The following is a 23156-nucleotide window of genomic DNA, read 5'->3' on the forward strand; positions in this document are numbered from 1 at the left end:
TGCTTTGTAGACTACGGTTTTGAAGCCTCGACATTTTGGCCGTCGCCATCTTGGTTTTTTGGAACCAGATGTGAGACATGAGGGTGGAGCTAAGTACAACCGAACGCTGAAAAATACATTTTTAGGCGCCCAAGATGTTACAATTAACTTCCATGAACTGAAAACACACTGTGAAAGGGTTAAAGTTGTAAGATGAAAACACGGACAACTCCCAAGATCGGACAACGCCGTGGTAGCAACCTGTCAATCACAAGGTAGCCACGCCCTAAAGCATCCCCTGCTTTATGGTCTATTTGACTCTAAATGGGACCATAATTTACTAAATGAACATCATGCTGTATTGAAGAAGACTTGAAACTAGCGATTGAGACCATAAACTCATGTTTACAATGTTTATTGAGGTAATAAATCAAGTGAGAAGTAGGCTCATTTTCTCACAGACTTCTATACAATCAGACTTCTTTGTGCAACCAGAGGAGTCACTTCCTCATTGGCTTCACTTTTTAGAACCAGAGGTTGCCCACTGGCTTGAAGTTGGTACAGTATTTGTGTTGTGGTTGCCACGTGCACGTCTCACTTTAGTTTCACAAAGGCCCCACATTATCGACTACATTTGATTTGATTTTTTGTATCCAGTGACTGACAAAGATGGCAGCAGTTATACTGTAGATGCAAAACCCAAGTTCAAAGCATTCTTTCAGACAGCCATTTTTATAGTCGATGAGGCTAACTGTAAAATCGGTTAACCATGTGAGAGTGCCAAGTCATCCATTTAAAATACATGGTTGGTGTAAAAAGGTTTTAATGAAGAGAATACTGTATATTATCCTAGCCGAGTCCAATCAGACTCAACCCCAATAATCAATAGCGAGGGGCGAGGTAATCTTAGAGGGCAATTTGGTGGATGTGTGGAGAAACAGACCTATTCAATGCAGTTTGAAGGAGCATCAGGGCCAGTGGATGAGAACATAGTTGCTAGTCCTAAGAGACTCTGTATATTTGTAGCATTGTATGTCATTGAAGATAAAGACACCAAGAATAGAACATGACAGATGTCAGATCTTGGAACAAACAATGTCTGTCATGGTCATTGACAACAACAGTGCAGTAAATTGATGGAGGGGCTTAGTGTCACGATATAAATATATTTGAAAACACGTTAACAAAAGAATGTCATTTTTACAGTTGGTTTTAAAGTTAGTAAAAATGCTACATTACAACATATATGACTGGTCTCTGATTTAATTTGTCATGGGATAGTTTACAGCTCAAATATCATCTGCAGTGAGATTATGATTTGTCTCATGTGACAAAATGTCAAACAGCAAAAATAACACCAATAGCTTTGTAAAACCGTAGAGACGGGAAACTTGTGAGTACAGAGACATTGATATGCTTGCAAAATACAGTACACACAGGTGAAGTCTGCATATTTGGTGAAGTTGGAAGAACTCTTGATTTCTCGTCATCGCCTCAGGCTTCTCTTAAAGGAACACTTCACCCGCAAAATGTCTATTTGTATATCAATAACTCACCTCGAGTTACCTGGGATTTTTGAAGAAAACGTTGTTCTAGCATGCCTCCAATGTGAACGTAGAATCAAAAAATGGAGAAAAGTCTTGATATAAATAGTATATACGTTTAAACATGGCCCCCATTCTCAGTTCACAATTGAGGCAGGCAAGAAAAACATACTTTTTTTCAAGAATTAAAGGTAACTCGGGGTGATTAATTGATATACAAAGGGTCATTTTGTGGGTGAAGTATTCATTTAATGTAGCCCTCATCAACATCAAGGTTTGGATTAATCCTGGCAGAGTTCATCAACTGATCAGCATAAGCTAACTCTTGTAATCGCCACAATGCATCCAAACAAATCATATTCAAGCATAACAAATTAACTGAAAGTGCTAAGAATTTAATGTCTTCTAACATTATATCACAACTGCTGTTTATGTTCTTTGCTGCTACCAGCTGTATGCTTTTTGGTTGTGGTTGTTGTCTTTTTCTAACACCAGATGTGATTAATTTCTCAGCGCACTGTTGTCTATACCTCTGTCTAATTGAGTCAGAGTTTCTTCCTCATTATTACATCTGCTTATGCTGCTTTAGAAAGGGACTTCTTTTGTTTTTGCACATCTCGACACAGCTGCCAACATGGCATGACTTTGAGGTGTTAATATCCAGCATTCAAACCTTTTGGAAATTGCTACTGGCTTCCTCAGTTGGAATGAAGGCAGGGATGATTGCATCTGTTTAAGTCATTTTTGTTTTGTTTTTAACCACAGTTCACACACATGGAGAAACTCATCTCTGAATTCAGTTCAATCAGATGATACACGGCAAAAAAGAAAACATTCTCACAACAAGTGTGGTTCTACCCCTGTCCTTCAGTTTCTAACTCGCAGAAAAAGGTGAGGGTTTTAGTATATATATATATTTTTTTTATTATATAATTTATAACGTATGTGTTAAGTATCAGGGTCAGTTGTGTGCAGAATTGCCGATGAAGGCTTTTTTGATCATAATATTTGCTTTTTGCGCTCCGGCTCTCTTTAATATGTGATGAGAAGTTCATTGATATTTGTGAAATTGTGATACCTCATGCATCAGGCTGATCTCATACACTGTTCGTAGCTATACCTACGAAAAGTAATGCACTTTATTTTGTAAAAATCCCACGAAATCAATTCCTATGTAATCCGCATAATCCTGAACCTGGAACTATAAAGAGCGCCAAACGCTGTGTACGGAGGAGGTCAGGGTGGATGGGTGGGTCTAAAAATATCGGACTTTCGCCCATTAGACCGCCGTTTGTGTCCTGTGTGAAACCAGAAGTCAATATTGATTTATTCGTCACATAATTTGCATATACATTACATTATTATATACATTATTCATATACATTTACATATACTTGCGGAGTTATTTTAAGCCAAACCATGATCTTTTCCTAAACCTAACTAAGTAGTTTTGTTGCGTAAACATAAGGAAGTTGTTTCCCATGAAGATGGAAGATTATTTTTAAAATACTGTATGCATGTAATGAGCGGAAATTGACACGTGTTGCTGGACATTCATAGGAAAACATACGAAAAAGGAGGAATAACTTTTTGCATGAGAATACGTTGATTTATTTGTCACGTAAATTCCGCACTTAAGTTACGCCACTTCTGGAGTTAATTTTAACCAAAACAATGATATTTTCCTGAATCTAACTAAGTAACTAACTGACCAAGTTGTTTCCTGTGAAGACGGAAGTTTATTTTCGAAAGACTGCATCGATGTAACTAACGGAAATTGACACATGCGTCACGGGTTGCTGGACATTTGTAGGAAATCTGAGGAATAATTTGTCATAAGATATTATACGAACCGTTGTTGGAGGATACATTGCATGCATACATGTGTGATTACTTCATAGCCTTTCCACTAATGGCCTCTTCTTGTAAGTTTTATTTATGCAGCGCCCTTACAGCACAGATGTCACAAAGTACATCACACTAAAACATGAACTTAACCACGTTTAGTTTGTGGCCTTTGTCATTGAAATTGTCCATCTCCAACTGCGCTGGTAAATTCAAATGTATTTGCAGGACTGTATTCTGCCTTCCAATGGACTTGGTATTATTGTACTGTTTTGTACTCTCTTCAGCTAAAGACTATGAGAACACACAGTAATGGCAATGGGCACCAGAGGCTCAGTGTAATTCCCAAGTCTGTAGCATTTTATTGGACTCACAGCACGTCCAACTTTTATAATGCCATTCGTTGTAACATTAACAGCTGTAAATACTGGAGAGTCCTTTTATGTCCAGGATCGATGCGAGCGGTTCAGTTCTATCATTAATCATGGACGGTACCTTTTATGAAGCAATCTCACTTTATTCATAAAGGATAACTGTATGGCTCCATTAAGGTGTCACGCTATTTATCTTCCTTATAACCTGCCCGTGGCATTACAAAGCGTCTTGGCTTGCCACACTCTTTCTCTCTCTCTCGTCTCCACTCCATTTGTCCCTTTGCCCTCTTCCACATATAAAATAATTGGAAATACATGGAGGCAATAACAAGGGGGCAGTTTACTGGCGATAACAAGACGGCTGTAAAAAGGAAAATTGTTCATTTGTGGAAGTTATGTGTGTGTGCGTGCATCCATGTATGCACCGTTTGAAAGATAAGGGGGGGTAGCAGGTATGGCTGGGCTGTAAACCTTTATAATCTATGGGAAAATGATTTGAAAATGGGCACATTTTAGAGATATTAAGTCAAAGCAATACATGCAATGTATCTTTTGATCTCATATGAGCTTTTTTTGGAAATACATATTTTTTGGAAGGTTTGAAGGCTGTTAAATCTGTATTAGAAGGGCGGTGTGCTGATGGTCAGTAATACAGGATTAAATACATGATTAAAGATGCAGCAAATCCCATCTTCAGTGGCTAAGGCAACTGCCTTACTACTACCCTCAATACAACCCCGGACCGGTTAGATCATAAAATATACAGTATGTGATTTATTACATCTGAGTCTTTGCCAAGAGCAAGCTGGGGAAAGCATGTTTTATGAATGTCCAGCTCGAAGTATTTGATGAACTGGTGGGTCACTGTTTGATCCCTGGCAAAAGCTGGACCTAATATCATCAGAGCGTGTTGGCAGAGCCCCGAAGGAACCGCCTCAGTTTCGGTTTCACTCATTCTGGTCATTATTGTCAAATAAATGAAAGCATTAATTCCACCCGATCTGCAGTCACAGAGTTTCATTTTCACTGTGTGTAGCTCTGTCCACGGACAGGCTGCAATTTATAACACCTTCCATAGCAATACCTACGGAAAGTAATGCACTGTAATTTGTATATATATATCCCACAAAATCAATTTGTATGTAATCCACATTAGCGTGAACCTGGAACTATAAAGAGCGACAAACGCTGAGGGGATCGGGGTACATGGATGGGTCAAAAAAATACCCGATTTCGCCCAGGAGACCGGTGTTCGTACCCCGTGTGAAATCAGAAGTCAACATTGGTTTATTTGTCACATAACTCCTGTACTTAAGTTAAGCCACTTCCGGAGTTATTTTAACAAAAATCTCGATCTTTTCCTAAACTTAATTAAGTAGTTTTGTTGCCTAAACCTAACCAGGTCAATATTTTCCTAAACCTAACTAAGTAGTTGTGCTGCCTAAATCGAAAAAAAGTAATTTCCTGTGTAGACAGACAATTATTTTGAAAAGACGGAACAGAAATTGACACGTGCGTCAAGTGTTGCTGGACATTCGTAGGGAAACGCACAAAAAGGGGGAGGAGGAATACATTTTTGTAAGATATCATACAAACAGTTGCATGAGGATATGTTACCACAGGATACAAATAATCAAATGAGGAATGTATTATGGTATTAAAATTAACTTAAGATACAAATATGTATTCAGCTTTAATTACCTCCCTTTTTGCACAGCGAGTATTTATTCCCAAAAAAACATTTTTAAGAACAAATGTGTTTTGGCCGCTATTGGTATTCAAAACACAAACCGGTAGACCCAACAGTTGCACAGGAGAGAGCATATGTTCACTATGTTCAGTAAACACTACAGAAGTCTCACATCTCTCTCCAGTTGACAGAGGCAGTTTAGGAACAAAAGACATATATATATTTTTTTCTGCTGTGTATAGGGTGGAACCCCTCTTAGAAGAAAGAAATCTCTGTTATTTCTACTCTGTCTTGATCTGTTACAGCATGGTGTCAGCACTGCATCTGTAGTTTGCTCCTCTGAACCGGATCTGCTGGATACTACCCCCCACATCGAAGGATGAGGCAAGATTGTGGTCAGTGTAGAGTGAGCTGAAGTGTGTCTCCTGTAGTTCAACTTGGAGAGTTCTCATCTGTAAACTAATCCTTTTTTGGTTCGCATAAATTTATATACCATGATGTACTTTTATTTATCAGAGTCGTATATTTGCTGTGCAAGTTTATTTATTTTTCATTTGTTATACATTTTATCTCTCTAAATTATCATGCAATTTCTTATCAAATTGTTTTTCTGGCTGGCTGTAAAATGCATTACCGAAGTGCTAGATTCCATATTTGTTTCTACACAGAGAAAGAGATGTGCAACATCTGATATCTCCTGAGAAATATATAATGTATATATATATATATATATACATATATATATATATATGTACATGTTTGTTTTTTAAAAACTATTCTGGCTGATGTGAAGGCTTTATTAAGTACATCAGGCTCTATATTCTTCCCACTGTAATTATACAGTGCAATTTTTCTGTGTGAATAACAGGGGAAAGAGTTGGGTGGTATCAAGTGTATACCAAAGGAGGGATTGATTGAAGGCCTGACATTTCCTGATAAGGTTGGTTCAAAACTGACCGCAGACTGACACTGCCAAATGCACAAATTCTCTAAGACCGCAGCCCAGATATCATGTTCGACATATTTCAAAGCCCTGTAGTATAGAAATACAGCTAGGTCAGATAGTACATATATGAGGATTTTATGGAGTTTTCTTCTGGTCTTACTGCTCAACAACATAAAACCTTCTATTAAAGGTGCAGTGTGTAGGATGTGGCGGCATCTAGCGGTGAGGTTGCAGATTGCAACCAACTGAAGCTTCTTCCGTGTGCCAAGAGTGTAGGAGAACTATGGTGACCAACACAAACACATGAATGTCCCTATCTAGAGCCAGTGTTTGGTTTGTCCATTCTGGGCTACGGTAGAAACATGGTGGCTAGCTCCGTGAAGAGGACCCACGGCTCATTCTAAGGTAATGAAACGAAATTTCAGGTAATCATACACTAAAGAAAACAGTTATTAATATTATATGTCCTTTCTGCCAATAGATCGTCCTAAATGTTACACACTGTTTCTTTAAAGAGCTGTGTACCATAGACTGTATATAAGAAGTGGACGTAGTCACCATCACGTCACTCATTGGTTTGTGGACTGCTGTGTTGAAGCCTCAAGTTGGACATTTCTACGCCGTCGCCATCTTGTTTTTTTTGCAACCAGAAGTGATACAAGAGGATGGAGCTAAGTACAACAAAACGCTGAGTAAGACATTTTCAGGCAACCAGAAAAGTAAAAATGGACATATTATGCTCATTTTCAGGTTCATGTTTGTATTTTGGGTTTCTACTAGAACATGTTTACATGCTTTAATGTTAAAAAAACACATTATTTTTCTCATACTGTCTGTCTGTATATACCTGTATTCACCCTCTGTCAGAAACGCTCCGTTTTACTGCATTTCAACGGAATGGCAACGGAATTGCATTGCTAGGCAACAGTTTGGGTCCATGTTTACTTCCTGTCAGCTGATGTCATTCACATACACTGCAACTGGAAATAAACTGGGACACATTTAGAATATTTACGTTTAAAACTGTGACATTGTCTAAATATTGTATATTTGTGACATCAGAAATGGACAGAAATCCAAACGGCTTGTTTCAAACGTACAATTTCTGAATACGGGCTGTGTGCATTTATCCATATATTGAGTGTTTTGATAGTTTAACAGTATTTATAAAGCACTTAAACCTGATTTATAATATAAAAGCCATGAAAATCTCACTTTTTACAATATAGGACCTTTAAGTTCTGAGACAAAAACACTATACTTCTATACAAACAAACTACTTTTTGCAACCAGAGGAATCGCCCCCTGCTGGCTATTAGAAAGAATGCAAGTTTAAGGCACTTCTGCATTGGCTTCACTTCTCAGACCCCGGAGTTGCCCCACTGATCTGAACCAGTTAACTCCTGTATGATGTTATCATACGAACTTACTAAAGGAAAAACGCCAACGTGTGTTTCTACTGAGAGGGAGCTCGTAGAGATGGAGATCAAACACACCTTGGATCTTCAATAAGTAGTCTCTCTCTCTCTCTCTCTCTCTCTGAGTCCATGTGCTCCGGTCAGCTTTAAATATCTGAGAAGGACCCCTGCTGAAGATGTGCCACGGGGTGCATTTAGTTGGACTCTTAGGCAGGTAGAAAATGCTTTAACTAATCAACTGAGTTAACTGATTAATCAAGGTGCACACGCTGTTTGTGCATAATTACATGCAGTGCATGCCTCAAATTAGAAGCTTCAAAAGCAAAGCACATAATATTCCTGCTGCTGGTGTATGATGGCCACAGGTATTAAATGAACTGATATCAAAAAGAGAACAACCCCTTAACTGCATTAAATTTGAATTTTAATGATATTTTAAAATCCGGGCATAATGAAAATGATGTAGACAAAAGGCCCATTGTGGTTTGTAAACATCTCCCTATGATAAATGGTATTTATTATTAGCTTTGGTCATTTCACTGGTCATTGTATTAATATGCTCTACAGAAAATGTAGGAACCTATTCTTAAGCAAGCTCTTTATAGTGCCATACTTCTGAAGGTTACAGTGAACTCTTTTTCCCATACAGCACAGTCCTTTTTTTTCTTTTTCTAACAAAACATCAAGCGAAAACTGTATGTCAAAGTGGCAAAATGGAGAGACTCTCGTGACAAAGACATGACAGATTCAATCAGCGAATCTTTTCATCAACAGCCATGCGTCTTTTTAAAGATGAAATAAGCCGAGTGATAAAATGAACCTCTAACTGCTCGTTCGTCTTGTTCATTGTAGACGAGTCTATAGAAAATCTAAAATACAGATATCTGAAATGAATCAAAACCTGCTGTTGCATGAGGGAGATTTGAATGGCAATTGTGATCCCTTTTACAGTATTGAGACTTCAGTGTGGACGGATGAGCTTTTCAGTCTCGCTGGGCCCTTCGATGTGAAGTTGTGTTTACATTCATAAGACCTCAGACAGACAATCCACTGGGGCAGGAACAGGTAACCAGGGCAGGTAGGCTAGAACATAATAGGTCAATAGATCTGGCAAGGAACAACGGCTATTGACAAAATTATATACTGGGAGCTGATGAGAGAATTAAAGGCCGGTGTGAAGGTGGGGGTGGATGTCAGGTGAGAACACAATGAGGGTGCCCAAGGTCCACGAGAAAGGGCCTGTGGGAAGTGATGTGGGCCCAATCCCAATGTCCACACACACACAGGCTCACAGACTTTGAGGCGCATTCCCGTAGAGTCGGTGGCCCCTGTGTAGGCCTGGTATTAGCATGCGTCCTGAGTGATCGGATCACAAGTGGACAGTTTTAAGTACAGGTGTGAACGCACTCATTGAGGACGCATTGAGATTTGATTGCTCAGACCACATTCAGAGGTGGTCTGGGCCACAAATGGCCACATTCTTTTAGCAGTATGTAAGTGTCCTGGGCCACATTAAAGGACCCATATCATGTTCATTTTCAGGGTCATACTTGTATTTTGTGTTTCTACTAGAACATGTTTACATGCTGTAATGTTCAAAAAACACATTATTTTCCTCATACTGTCTGCCTGAATATGCCTGTATTTACCCTCCGTCTGAAACACTTTGTTTCAGTGCTTTTCAACTGAATTGCAACGGTTTGCGTCCATATTTACTTCCTGTCAGCTGATGTCATTCACATACACTGCAAATGGAAATAAACTGGGACACATTTTGAATGTTTACGTTTAAAAACGTGTAATGGTCTAAATATTGCATATTTGTGACATCACAAATGAACAAAAATCCTAACGGCTTGTTTCAAACGCACAATTTCTGAATACGGGTTGTGCGTATTTCTCCATATATTGAACGTTTCAATATTTTCACAGTATTTATATAATACTTAAACCTGCTTTATACTAAAACAGAGATGACTATCTCACTTTTTACAATATGGGACCTTTAAGGACCGCCTACTTAACTGACGTTTTTTTTTAGTTTGTTTTTTATAACCATCCACTTGTGATTAGATCACTCAGGACGCATGTTAATGCCAGGTCTGAACAGGGCTTCAGAGGGCTTCTAGGGCTACCTCACTGTCATCAAATCGTCAAGTGCTTGAGGACTCTCTTGTACTGTAGACATTTTGAGCCCTTCATGCATACTATCCATAAGTCCTTTGCCTGAGGGAATTACCCACAATTCATAGTGCTGTGACGGTATACACGAGTGTTACCAGGGGAAGCCCGGGGGTGTAAAAAAAATAAAGAGGACTGCACATGGGTGATCAGCTTGGCATATTAAATTTACACAGAACCAGCCCATTGTCATTAAGGATTTAAAATGGCACATAAAAAAAACACATGAAATCAGAGGAATGCAAGCATAGGCTATATTACACACCAAATTTATTCATCAACCATTTCTTTTACAAAAACAAGTAAATTAGACAATTACCTCTCGTCTCCAAAGGCAAGAGCCCGTAAGACGTTCAAATCAGGCAATAAAATTGTAAAATAAAAGCCCACATTTGTACATAACGTGTCTTTGTGTCGTCAAGGTAACGTGATATGTTGCTGCAAAGTGCCATCCCATTCGTATTTATACCATTTCAAGCAGCCTCTCACATTCAACCATTTACCAGGTGAAGTCCCTGAGGGTTCAGGGCTCAAGGCCTCAGGAGGGGGAGCGATGGCATTGGGCTATGGAGAATGTGTCCTTGTGACTCTAGTTTGGTATCTAGACTGTTTCTATCTGCATCTCTTTCAGGCTTCAGAAAGCCAATAATAAAAGCGCTGCCGGGTTCTAATTTTATCCAGGCAAAGTAAAAGGTCATCCAAATTACTGACTTACTTGGTCAGACAAGATCAACTTGCAGTTGCTTTTGCCTTCCATACCTTATGATTATATATTAAAAACCTCATGACATGGAGAGTTTCACTTCTTTGAAAACTATTGGAGAACTTTCAATGACAATGACAACTCTAGATCCATCACTTTTTCGGATCACATTAATATGAATCAGTACAGGAGCTGTTAGGATTTATTTGTAGTCGGAAATGTTCATTCACTTACAGTAAATACACCAAATTACTGCATTATAATTTCCCATCTTCTCTTCTTAATTCACATTAAAGCAACCCTGTGGAGTTTTTTTTTTTTACCACTAGTAGCACCATAAAACAATGTCTTTATGAATCCCCATTTTGTTGGTAACATGCAGGCCCTTAAGGGTGCACATGCATGCGGTACACTTCCCTGCTGATGGTGCCATGCTATTCTACTAATTGACAGAGGTGTGGAATTGAGTCACATGACTTGGGCTCGGGTCACAAATTTGATGACTTTAGACTCGACTTGACAAAAATCAAAAAAAGACTTGCAACTCGATTTGGACTTTAACACCAGTGACTCGTGATTTCACTTTTACTTGAGTCTTTTTACATGAAAATACTTGATACCTTCACCAAGCCCAAATATTGAAAAGTATGTTATTTGTTTGAACCAATCTGACAACAATCCAATCAAAAACTAATGTTACTTTACTGAGTGCCAGTTGTAAAAAAATATGCCAAAGATAATTTTGTTCACGTACAGAAACTATGCAGTGGTCAACAAAAAACAAATTGCAGTATGCAAAATGTGTTGAAAATTACAGACGGAGACTCAAATGGCATTATGACTTGTTTAGGACTTGAAACTCAAGGTTTAAGACTTGACACTTGACTTAGGACTTGTCAGTCTTGACTTGAGACTTAAACTTTATCAGAACTTGACTAGACTTGACTCGAGACTTGCATGTCGACTTAGAACTTGACTTGGGACTCGAGTGCAAAGACTTGAGACTTACTCGTGACAAACCCTGTTAAAACAATGACTCGGTCCCTTTACTGCTAACTGACAGTGGGGGACGGTAACGCAGAAATAAACATAGCAATGCGATAACAAAGAAGTGAAGTGAAGAAGATGACTGCAAGCCGGCAAATGCAAATCCCAAGGAAGTGCACCTTTGATGCAAATTTTCGTAGTGGCCAAACGTCGGCACTAAAACTTCTGTGTCCATCCGTAATGCCATTGGACCCAAAAATACCTTTTTTTACATTGGGAAAGAAATGTCCATAAATAAGTGTACGATTTTTAGTAAGAACACTCTAATAGCCCTTATTTAAACCATTATGTCCTAAACGTTTTATCTATATCTATATCTATATAGATATAGATATATATATATACCATGTTGTTATGGTTAAAATAATTCCCAATGTCACTAAATTCAGCGGAACATGCTACATTTAACACGTGTCAGTTTTAGCCATCTCCTCAACGTCTATGTCAGGACTCAAAGGTGTGTAATGAGAAGGTATTCACCCTGACTGCCTCTCCCCCTCGTCTTTCTATCTTGTCCCACTATCTTCGAGCACTAAGAAACATGAATGGGTTTTTCATTAAGTCCCCCCATCATGTCTATCCAGTTCTCAGTGGGCCATGATAGTCAGGTAAGTAAGCTCCCGAACCAAGATTATCAAGTAGTGCTCTTTTGTGTCTATCGGTGCATCTTTGGTGACTCTCAGGCTCCAGGTTATTATATTACCGAGCTCCCCTTCACCTGATTAAGGTTTTATCTCCAGCCACAGCTGTTCCAAAGATTATGCTCTATTCTGTGGCAATATTTGAGCCATGGGAGCCGCGTCTCCCAGCTGCCAGAATAAAATAAAACTACCACTGCGTGTGTGTAGACTGGTAAATCAGCCTATAAGCTTTTAGCATGTGAGTGTGCGTGTGACTGTGCATTTCAATAAAGTCAGAATAATCAAGAGTGAGAATTAAATGTACGACCCGATAAACAAATTTCAAAGGGCAGACTTCGGCGTGTGTACAAAGCTTTGTTCTTATGCAGCGTTTGTTGGCAGCCCTGTGAATTGAGGGTCTCTAAATCCCTGGATCCAGTGGTCAGCCCCGGTTCCCTGTCTCTGAATCTAAAAGGGCTTAAAGGCTCTGAAGCTCTTTGTAATTATTTTAAAGGTTTATCTAGCATGATTTGTGTTGACATCTTCGATTGAACGTAAGCCTCCGTTTTTGTTTGTTTTTTTTCCGAGGAGAGAGCACAAATGTGTTTACATAGTAAAGTTCCCCCCCCTTAAATGTGTTTGTTGCCTATAAGCTACAAGATGAACGAATGTCTGACCTTGTTAAACAGTTACAAAGGTAGTTTTGTAAGCGTTATCTAATGCAAACTGTGCACAGTCAGCCCCCTCGTGCAGCAGATCCGCCCGCCGCTATTTGAATGTCAAGCAGGATGCTTTGCAAGATTCTTGTCAGAAAAGCCTCGGCTCTCATGGAAACAATTTAGGCACAGTCAAGCAAAAACATAATAAGAGCTGAATATGAATGCTGCGAGGGGTCTCTCTCGGAATTCATGCATATCTTACGGATGAATTGTGTTTTGTGTTTATTGTTACGCACTTTGTGATTTTCATTGTAAAGGGTGCAAATAACAGGTTGCAGAAAGTGTTTTGGTTTGTGAAGAAGGAAATAACAAAAAAATGTACACTTACACTTGGGCCTGCCTGTTTGGATATGGATTGCTATTTGAATACATTAGTGTGTAGAAAATGATGGTGTGTCTCTGCATTAATATCTGGATGTGTTCGCACAGAAACATGTCAGAACCATGTGGGTAAATCTTGCATATAGTTTAGTCCCAAAGTAGAGAAAGTCTGTCGTGTGACAATTCAGGTGTCCTGCTTCGCCAGCATCCCTAAATCGCTGAGGCTGGGACAATTTTGGTAGGAAGTGCTGTACACTCTGATGGCTGTCAGCAAAAAGAGTGACTAAAACACTCCGTTTTGCACCTTTTCCAAGAGGTGAGGCTCAATTTGCTCAAAGCAGCATCAGCTCATTATAGAGAGAGAGAGAGGGAAGTGATACCGAAGATGGAATTGGGTTTAGTCCCCGACTCTGTCCTGCCTCCAGGGCGTCTACACTCAGCTCACCGCAACTTTTTTTTTTAGAATCTTATGTGCTTTCTATTACAACTTTGCCATCAGTGAATAAGTCATGTATTCTAGATGAGAAATTTGATTCAAACTGTATGGATATGTACCGACCAGTGGGAAAACTCCGGGGTCTGAGAAGTGAAGCTAATGCTGAAGTGCCTTAAACATGCATTATTTCTAACAGCCAGCAGGGGGCGACTCCTCTGGTTGCAAAAAGAACTCTGAAAATGAAAATGATTCTACTTCTCACTTGATTTATTACCTCAGTAAACATTGTAAACATGAGTTTATGGTCTCAATCTCTAGTTTCAAGTCTTCTTCAATACAGCATGATGTTCATTTAGTAAATTATGGTCCCATTTAGAGTCAAATAGACCATAAAGCAGGGGATGCTTTTGGGCGTAGCTACTTACGACGTGTTTTCGTCTTAGGAGTTTATCCCTTTCACAGTGTGTTTTCAGTTCATGAAAGTTAATTATAACATTTTGGTCACCTGAAAATGTCTTTTTCAGTGTTCGGTTGTACTTAGCTCCACCCACTCGTGTCACTTCTGGTTGCAAAAACCAAGATGGCGACAGCCAAAATGCAGAACCCGAGGCTTCAAAATTAGGGATGCACCGATACTGGATTGGATATTAGGCCGATACTGACTAAAATAGCTGCATCGGGTATCGTGACAATGGAGCCGATCTATTCAATTCAATTCTATGTTTATATACTATATACATTATAGACTGGAATTGTAATTCCTGTTAAAGTTTTGACCAATTTGTTGGAGCATTAAAAAGGTTGACACTTGAATTGTAATTCCTGTTAATTTGAAGTCAAGTTGCTGGCGTATGATTTATGTTTTTATTAATAAAGAACAATTCAGTGAATTTCTATCTATGAATTTATTTGTAACATTTTGTTTTACAAAGTAAAGAAGGCAATCTTTAAGTCAAGCCTGATGTTGCCTTACACATACAACTGTTGGTCAACTAAAAACGTTTTATTCAGCGTTCGGTTGTACTTAGCCCCACCCCCCTCTAGTGTCACTTCTGGTTGCAAAAAAACAAGATGGCGACGGCCAAAATGCCGAACTCGAGGCTTCAAAACGGCAGTCCACAAACCAATAGATGACGTCACGGTGACTACGTCCACTTCTTATGCACAGTCTATGGTACTGGCCCACAGTCTGAGGAATGTAAGGTGACGTACAGATGCTGCACCACGCTGAAAACATTCGCTCTGCTATCAGACAAACTGTCACATTTGAGGTAACTCTAGAAAACCAAGCTGCAGCGCTATGAGCATCTCCCCAAAGCAGCAGGAGCTTGATGATTTTAAAGCACTGGCAAAATCAAAGAAACTGATCCCCCTCCCCTGCTGGTCTCTCCAGGTACGAATAAGCCCTGTGAAGTACTTATATCACATACCTGCCTATCTGGGACTGTTATGCAAATTTAAAGGGGGGCAGTAGTGTCTGTGGATTTTTTTTTTTTCTAAAGTGAAGGTAGTCGAGGCTCAAATGTAGAGGCGGTGCTAGAAATTCTATCCCGGCTGACAGCTTTGAAACTGAAACCTTATCTGTCTGAAGCCTCCACAGCCTCCCTTTCTGTCTCACCCAGGTGGCTTTGATGGATGGGGTAGAAAAATGCATGAGTCACATCTTGTCACAAACAAAGTTTCCAAATGTGCTTAAAAAGGAACAGATTTTAAACATCAGTGGTCATTGCTTTAGCTTTAACAGAGTATAAAATGTAATATCAAATAGTCATTTATGTCTTTCAAATCAACGACACACAAAAAGTGTCAATCCGATCGGTGATTGGTTTCTCTGACGAGCTGAGATGTATGATGTGACGCCACTACCGCTGAGACCTCTAGGTGGTAGCAGAGGTCTACTCAGATCCTCTCAAGTCATGATGGGACCTCTCTGCTGCGCCACGCTGAGCAAAGTGACAAGTGAAAAGGCCTCCGTGACCACAGAGAGCAGCGACAGTAGTGCACAGACAACAAAGGAATGAAAGGAGTGAAATAAAAAGAGCAGAGGCCTTTGATTCAAGTTGATGTACAGCAGAGCTCTTTCTTTCAGTCTTTACCTCCTGTTCTTCATCCTCTTTCACTCTCTTCTTTTGCCCTCTCTCATTGTTCTCACCTAGTCACCATGCAAGGCTTTAGAAAGTCGAAGGGGTGTTCATTGAAATCGAGCTAAAAGGCCGTTTGGGGATACACTACGGTTGCAGCGTTCTGAAGGTGTGGTCCACCTATCACTTCTTTAAAAATAGACTGCTGGCTTCATGCTGGGCAGAAGCCATTAAACAAATGACTTTTTAGCCCCGAGCTGACTTTGAAAAAAACATTTTGGGTTATATACTATTAGTGCAAAGAACACAGTCACTTTGTTTCATCTTTCGTCACTTCTCTCCTCTAGGCTGTACTTGTTTCTGGGTTACAGGAAGTCATTTGGAAATTGAAATAGATTGCCAGTGTAGGTTTTTTTTACATTCTTGATCAACAGTCAAAATGACACCAGTGTGGGAGAAAAAGGCGCCGCGGTTTGATCTAGCTGTCTGCATCGAAGACATTATGTTCACATCGAACACCGCGGCTCGCTAAATTAAAATATCAAAAGGTAATAAAAAGTTTAAAAAGTCCACTGTTATAATTGGCAAAAATAAGATTCATCAGTGGAAACGGTGGATTGCAAACGCAAAAGTTCTCTAATACTCTCAAATACTTGTGGGCAGGGCGCCCTCGCTTATGTAAAGAGGAAGAGAAAACATAATACGAACACATTTTCTTCTCATACATAAATGCCTCCCTGCTTGTCAAGCCAAATTTGTGACTTGTTTCATCTTGGAAATATCACTGAATCCAAGTAATCAAGGAGACTGACAGAATAAACACAAGCAAATTTATTTATATAAGCGCCATGTATTTCAAAGACTTTTTTCTCATGGCAGCATGGCTGTTGTTTTTTTTTAAGAAGTTTTGTATTGGTGAAAGGCGGCATCAGCACAAACAAAACGCTGAAGCCTTTAACGGATGATAAATGGCACTGGGTGTAATTGGACGACAGAAAAACACACAGTATTGCTTCCATCTTATAGCTCATATGGCACTTTTTAAACGGAGGAAAAAAAGGAAACATTAATTAGCAGCAGCTCTAGACATGAGAATATCTGATATTCCAGTGCTAAATTGACATTTTTTTAATAAGTCCAATGGTTCGAGCTCAAGCTATGCGCAAACCCCGTTTATTATTATCATTATTATTTTTCAGTCTGAGAAGCAAATGAGCTTTGATTACATTTCAGCTTTAAATTTTCACGAAGGGAAACAGAGAATTTAGAGAAGACCCCCGTAAGACTACAGGAATCGAATTAGCTACTTCTCCAAGCGTCTGGAGCTTACATAGTCAAGCAACAATGGCTCCTCTCTCTCTCTCTCTCTCTCTCTCTCCAACTTCATCAAAAATGTAATTCTCTTACTGCGGAGGACATGCTGAGCGTCTCTGTTCTTGTGCCAGCAGCATTATGTGCAAGACCAGGTGATAATTCACGCTTCGTAGGCTCTACAGCTTTTCCATTATGCTATGGGTTCAAAAAGTTCAGGGCGGCATATTGCACTGCAAATTGCAGTCAAAAGCATGACAGGAGTGAGCGGAATCAATTACGGCGAGTATGACACATCAAAAGAATGAAGGAAGTATAAGCTACCTTGATAAAAAAAAAAAGAAGTCATGTGTCAGATGACAACTCGCATTCTTCGAAAGACAAGCTCCGGGACATTATTTCGTACTCTTCCTTCACAGTTAATCTTTCTAAGAGGAGATACGTTGGTACAGTAAGGTAATAGGAATTGGAGGCAAGTTAATTAAGTGTAACGTGCAGCAGTGGGGAAGGTTGTTAGTGAGACAAACCCTTTTGAATGAAAAAGAAAAAAAGAATCCCTTGTGGTTACTTGTTTCATGGACATAGAACCCGACAGTGAGGGAATTACTGTATACCAGGTTGCTGGTGTGAGACCAGACTTCTTGGTAATTTAAATCCAGTTCAATTCAACAATGGATTCAACTCTATTCTGACTGTTACAACGAGCTATGGAAATTGGACCCCCGTGCTCTCAGCAGACTCTGACTCTGGAGATCCAAACCACAAAGAGTCCTTAAATCCTGCTAATGCTAAAACCGCTGCCATTTATATTAAATGATACAGTTAACATGGTACAGTATATTATGCGCATGGTACAAATGAGACATGGCAGATATAAAGCAATATTAATAAAGTTAATTAATGTAAATACACCTGATACTAAGTATATCCTTAAAGGAATAGTCCTTTGACATTGGACAATATCCTTAAAGGAATAGTCCAATGTCAATCTTTTCCCCACATTTATAAGGTGCACTGTGTAGGATTTGGCGGTATCTAGCGGTGAGGTTGCAAATTGCAACCAACTGAAACCTCTTCCGTGCATGGCCAAGCCTGTTAGGAGAACTACGGTGGTCGACGCAAAAACACAAATGTCCCTATCTAATGCCAGTGTTTGGTTTGTCCGTTCTGGGCTACTGTAGCAACATGGCGGCCAGCTCAGTGAGGAGGATCCGCTACCAATGTAGATATTATATATATATATAAACAGCTCATTCTACGTTAACAAAAACACACTTATTCTTATTTTCAGGTGATTATACACTAAAGAAAACATACTTAATAATATCATATTGCATTTCTGCCAATAGATACCCCTAAATGTTACACACGGTTCCTTTAAAATACAAATATGATAAACACAACGAGACTAGCAGTGGTACAATATAACTAAGTACATTTACTCAAGTACTGTACTTATCAGGGCTGGGACGATACGCCTATCTCCCAATTTGATACTATCACAATACTTGGGAATCAATTCGATATGTATTGCGATTTTTAAGTATTGCAATTCTACAAATATTGCGATTTGATATGTAAGGGATAATGTACAGCAAGCCGGTCATTGTTGTGATTCTTTCACAACAATGACCGGCTAGCTGTACATTATCCCGCTTATTACACGGCTACTTACTTAAGAAATCAATATTTTGTCACAAAAACGGTCCACCAGAGTCCGACATCAGAGCTGCGCCCATAGCAACGGCCTGCTATACATAGCAACGGCCTGCTATACATAGCAATGGTCTGTTATAGAGAAATTACAGACCGCAGAACGCCCTGATTGACTAATCAGAATTGAGTATTTAACACAGCCATGTAATAATTGAGATTTTTGTTAATTTTTTTTAACACTAGATCATGAGAAAAAGTTTAATCATACACTTCTAGGGACTTTTATTTTGGAAAATCTCTAAATTGATAAAGTAAAAATGCACTGTCAGGATTTTTTGATTTTTTTTCCAGCAACCCAAAAATCAAAGAATAAAGACATTTCCCTCACAATTTAGTGGTACTTTTTTTTATAATGGACATGTAACATGTTTTATATTTCTGTTGAATATAATCCAATCAATCTTATTTCTATATATGTATTATATAGTTCCCTTTGTTAGCACCTTATTTTCATAACCGGACGTGGTCACACACGTATACTTCCACTAACGTCGCCAAATCTGTCGCTAGCTCTCCTGTCACCTTATATCGATTAGATCGATTCTGGCAATAAAAAAAAAAATCAATTTCAAAATCCTAAAAAAAAAAGAAATCGCGATATATAGGTGAATTGATTCCCACCCCCAGTACTTAGGTACAATTTTGAGGTACTTGTACTTTACTTCAGTATTTCCATTTGATGCTACTTAATACTTCTACATTCTACATTTTGTAGGCAAGTGTTGTACTTTTTACTCCACTCCACTCCTTTTTTAGGACATGACAGGGGAACATATCGGAGGTCAGCGTTTTTTGATTTATTGTTGGTGCAACCAGCTATATAGCAAATAGCATTATTACTATCACCGGTTTCTTTAAATTAGAAGTTTGGAGACATCTCTCAACTTATTCTGTTTACGCTGCTACCCTCTTTGAGGGACACATGATTTGTTTTCCCCCAAAAGGGGGCGTGGTCATGCAAGCCTACTCTGGACTGCCGGTCTGATGTATCGCCACCTCTAGCGCGTGAAAAACTACACCTATTTTTCCGCTCTGCCACAATGCCCATTGGTGAGCGGATGGCAGGTGAACCAGATCACCTATAATGCTCCTTGTCATAGATATAAAATCTCAGGAGCTCTACTGAAGGCACAGAGCACCATCCATCCACAAGATATTCCTTTATTTGTTGTTTCGATGATGGTGGTGGAGGGTGCTGTCTAACATATGGTGACTGCAAAGGTCATGATTGATTGATTCACGTCATTTTCGTACTCATTAGAGCATTTAGGAACCCTTCGTGGCCTGTATGAAATCATCTGCATTCATTATATTTCTCCTCTCATCATGCATTTTTTTCCTTTAATTTGTTGGTATCTGATTATCTTGCTATGATTTTATGACCACATAGGTTTCTTTTTTTTTTTTTTTGCAGAAGATACTTAAGTTTAGAAATACATTTTTCACATGTTATGCTGTGACAACATGTCTGTGCAGAGGACTTCATTAAGTTAACAGGCATAGAGGGGGAATATCAGCTTCAAGATGTTACTGAATCAAATTATCGGCTACAGAGTAAAGTGATTCTTATAGCTCGGAAGTGGCTACATCTCATGTTATCTAAATTAAAACGACATTAACTTTAGACTGGATTGGGTGGCAATAATGGTCTTAATTAAAGATACGAGTAGCAGTATAAAAAGTCATTTTCTTAACATTGTGGGGGGCAAGTTTCAGCTTACAGAGTCAGTTTCACAAAACTTCCTGCAGTTCAGTTCTGTCAACAAAGATGTGTCTGAAAACAAGACTTCTATACCTGATTGTTATCACATTGTTCATTTTTGCTGTAGGAGGCTGTCCAGCAGGCTGAGGGGAACAGAGTGCATCTCTCGTACCCAGACACTGCTCTTAAAAGTTAAAAAAGTGAAATCCCAGAGAGACAATAAATACTCTCTCGCTGCAAGAACAGTTGTAACTTTACCAAACAAAACCTTTTTTCTGACAAGTACTCCAACTCAACAAGGGAACACTTGTTTTTGGATTCCGACCAACTGATACACAATCACTTTTGTTGGTGGAATCTTGCCAGCAGCTGCCCGTTGTTGGATATAACTTTATTCACTTTCTCGCAAACAAACAAATCTGCCCATGCTACAGTACGTTCCTTGAAAAAACCTTTCAAGTTTTCAGCTGTCTTTATTTCTCAAATACAGACATTCAAAGTTAACTCTGAAGTGGACATGACGTTTTCAACGGCACACCTGAAAAGGGACTATCGCTATCAAAAGAATTAATCCGGCTACACTCTGCCACATCCTGCTGTGAAAGCCGTAGCCTACCTCAGATGCCTAGTGTGCCTTTAGTGCCGGTGAGTCAGTATAAGTACAGGCTGCTCAAGCTGTTAATGTGGGCCGTGTAGTTTCAACCATGATGTGACGATAGGGGAGGAAAGGGTGCTGAGCATTAATCGCAGTTCGGGGCTTATTTGGGAGCACTTTTTTGCTGAAATTGCAAGCGCCTCACAGGATCGCTCTCAGCTGTGGTGGCTGCCACTGGCTCAGCACATCAGAGCTCCAACCTGTTGCCCACATGTGCTCTACAAACATGTGTCATGATAGCAGCTAATGCAAACCTAAACGCCAGTCTTGGAAATATCTCTGCTGAGGCCTGTACTACGAAGCAAGTTCAACATACCATACCATACAACTAAGATCCCGCTAAGTGGTCCTACGAAGGTGGTTATCAACTCAACCCAGGGTTTCCCCATCTGGTTGTGAGCGGGTTCACATGAAGGGGGCGGAGTTTGCAGCATGTGACCAATCACAGACATGGACAAGTCTACAGACTTGCAGACAGAAAGGCAGAGCGGCACATTTTATGAAGGAAGAGCAAACAATATTAGACAAATACGAAGAAGTTAAACACTTAATCAGGGCTAAAAGTAACACGGTTGAAGCTGCCAAATGCAGGAAGAACAGCTGGCAAAAGAAAAAAACTCCTGATGTGTGAATGCGTAAATTAACAGACTTATTCATTTAACGGGACACTCAAAAGTCAGATATAGTCGTTTAGATATAAATAGTTTTTAGAAGTGTTATGGATGAATGGATTATACTTCATTATGCCAATTAACAAGGATGCGGCGTGTGTGACTATTTCAGCCTTCTTTCATCTGCATCCCCGTCACCGGCGGTGTGAAACGGACTCAAGAGCAAGAAAAAATGAATATAAAAATATACATCAAAGCGGTAAACACCCACAGCAAAAATCCAGCTGTCCTTTCTGCATTTGTCAGTTTAAACTGTGTTGATAGGTTGGATTATGACTTAAACTTCTTCATATTTGTGTAATATTACCATACGATCCGCGCACTCAGCTTTGCTTGGTCAGTAGGCGGTGCTTTTATACAAGCTGATCTCTTATCTGGAACATAACCTGCTCCGGTGCAGGTTAGCAGTTCAGCATAAGTTACCATGGCGATCTACCCTGGTAAGAAGTGATCCACCTTCGTAGGACGGAAGCCCTGAAGGGTTAACCCTGAAGTTACCTCACTAACGCCAAAATCCTGCTTGGTAGTACAGACCTCTGGTGCGTGATGATAACAACAGTGGTGTTATTGTCTGTGTTAGAGGAGAGCAGGGCAGATTGGGGCAGCGTGGTGTGACAGGACTGACAAATGCAGGCAAATCGCTCATGTGGGTCGTAACAGGCACTTTCTCTTAAAGGTACAGTGTGTAGCATTTGGTGACATCTAGTGGTGTGGTTGCACATTGTACCCCTCCGCTCACTCCTCCCTTTTGAAGTCTGCGGTAACGTGAGCCACCGAGTGCAAAACCGTGGTAAAGCCATTCGCCTCACTCAGAGACCACCCATAATAACACTACATTAGGAGCAATTAGGGCTGTCCCGTATACCATTTTTTGGGCTTTGCAGCTTCGGTAAGAAATATTCAAAGGTATTCAAAGCTTTGTGGCGCGGCACATGTTTTTATTTTGTCTGTGTGTCTCCATCTCCCCTGTTTAAGTACACACAACAAACTGCGACATCTGTCTGAGAATAACTAATAATTTTATTAACCCTAACCCTAACCCTATGAATAATGAATTATGCTGTGGGATTATTCCTTATTTCATGGGCTATTTTGAGATTTAAACATTATTTGTACATACTTAATACAAAATACGCCGAATCTACAGTTGTTCCCCCCTCCCTCCAACCTCCGCTCTCTTTCTGTCCCACTCTCTGC

General features: G+C 39.6%; 1 protein-coding gene and 1 long non-coding RNA gene across 3 annotated transcripts in view; both read right to left on the reverse strand.

Moving 5' to 3' along the window:
- Nucleotides 1-23156, reverse strand: part of LOC119478316 (astrotactin-2-like) — a 624157-nt gene that overhangs the window by 428955 nt on the left and 172046 nt on the right. The window lies entirely within an intron of this gene.
- Nucleotides 1-23156, reverse strand: part of LOC119478324 — a 107471-nt gene that overhangs the window by 1971 nt on the left and 82344 nt on the right. The gene's annotated exons all lie outside the window — the stretch shown is intronic.

The sequence above is a fragment of the Sebastes umbrosus genome, chromosome 19 (assembly GCF_015220745.1).
Source record: "Sebastes umbrosus isolate fSebUmb1 chromosome 19, fSebUmb1.pri, whole genome shotgun sequence".
Classification (NCBI taxonomy): Eukaryota; Metazoa; Chordata; class Actinopteri; order Perciformes; family Sebastidae; genus Sebastes; species Sebastes umbrosus.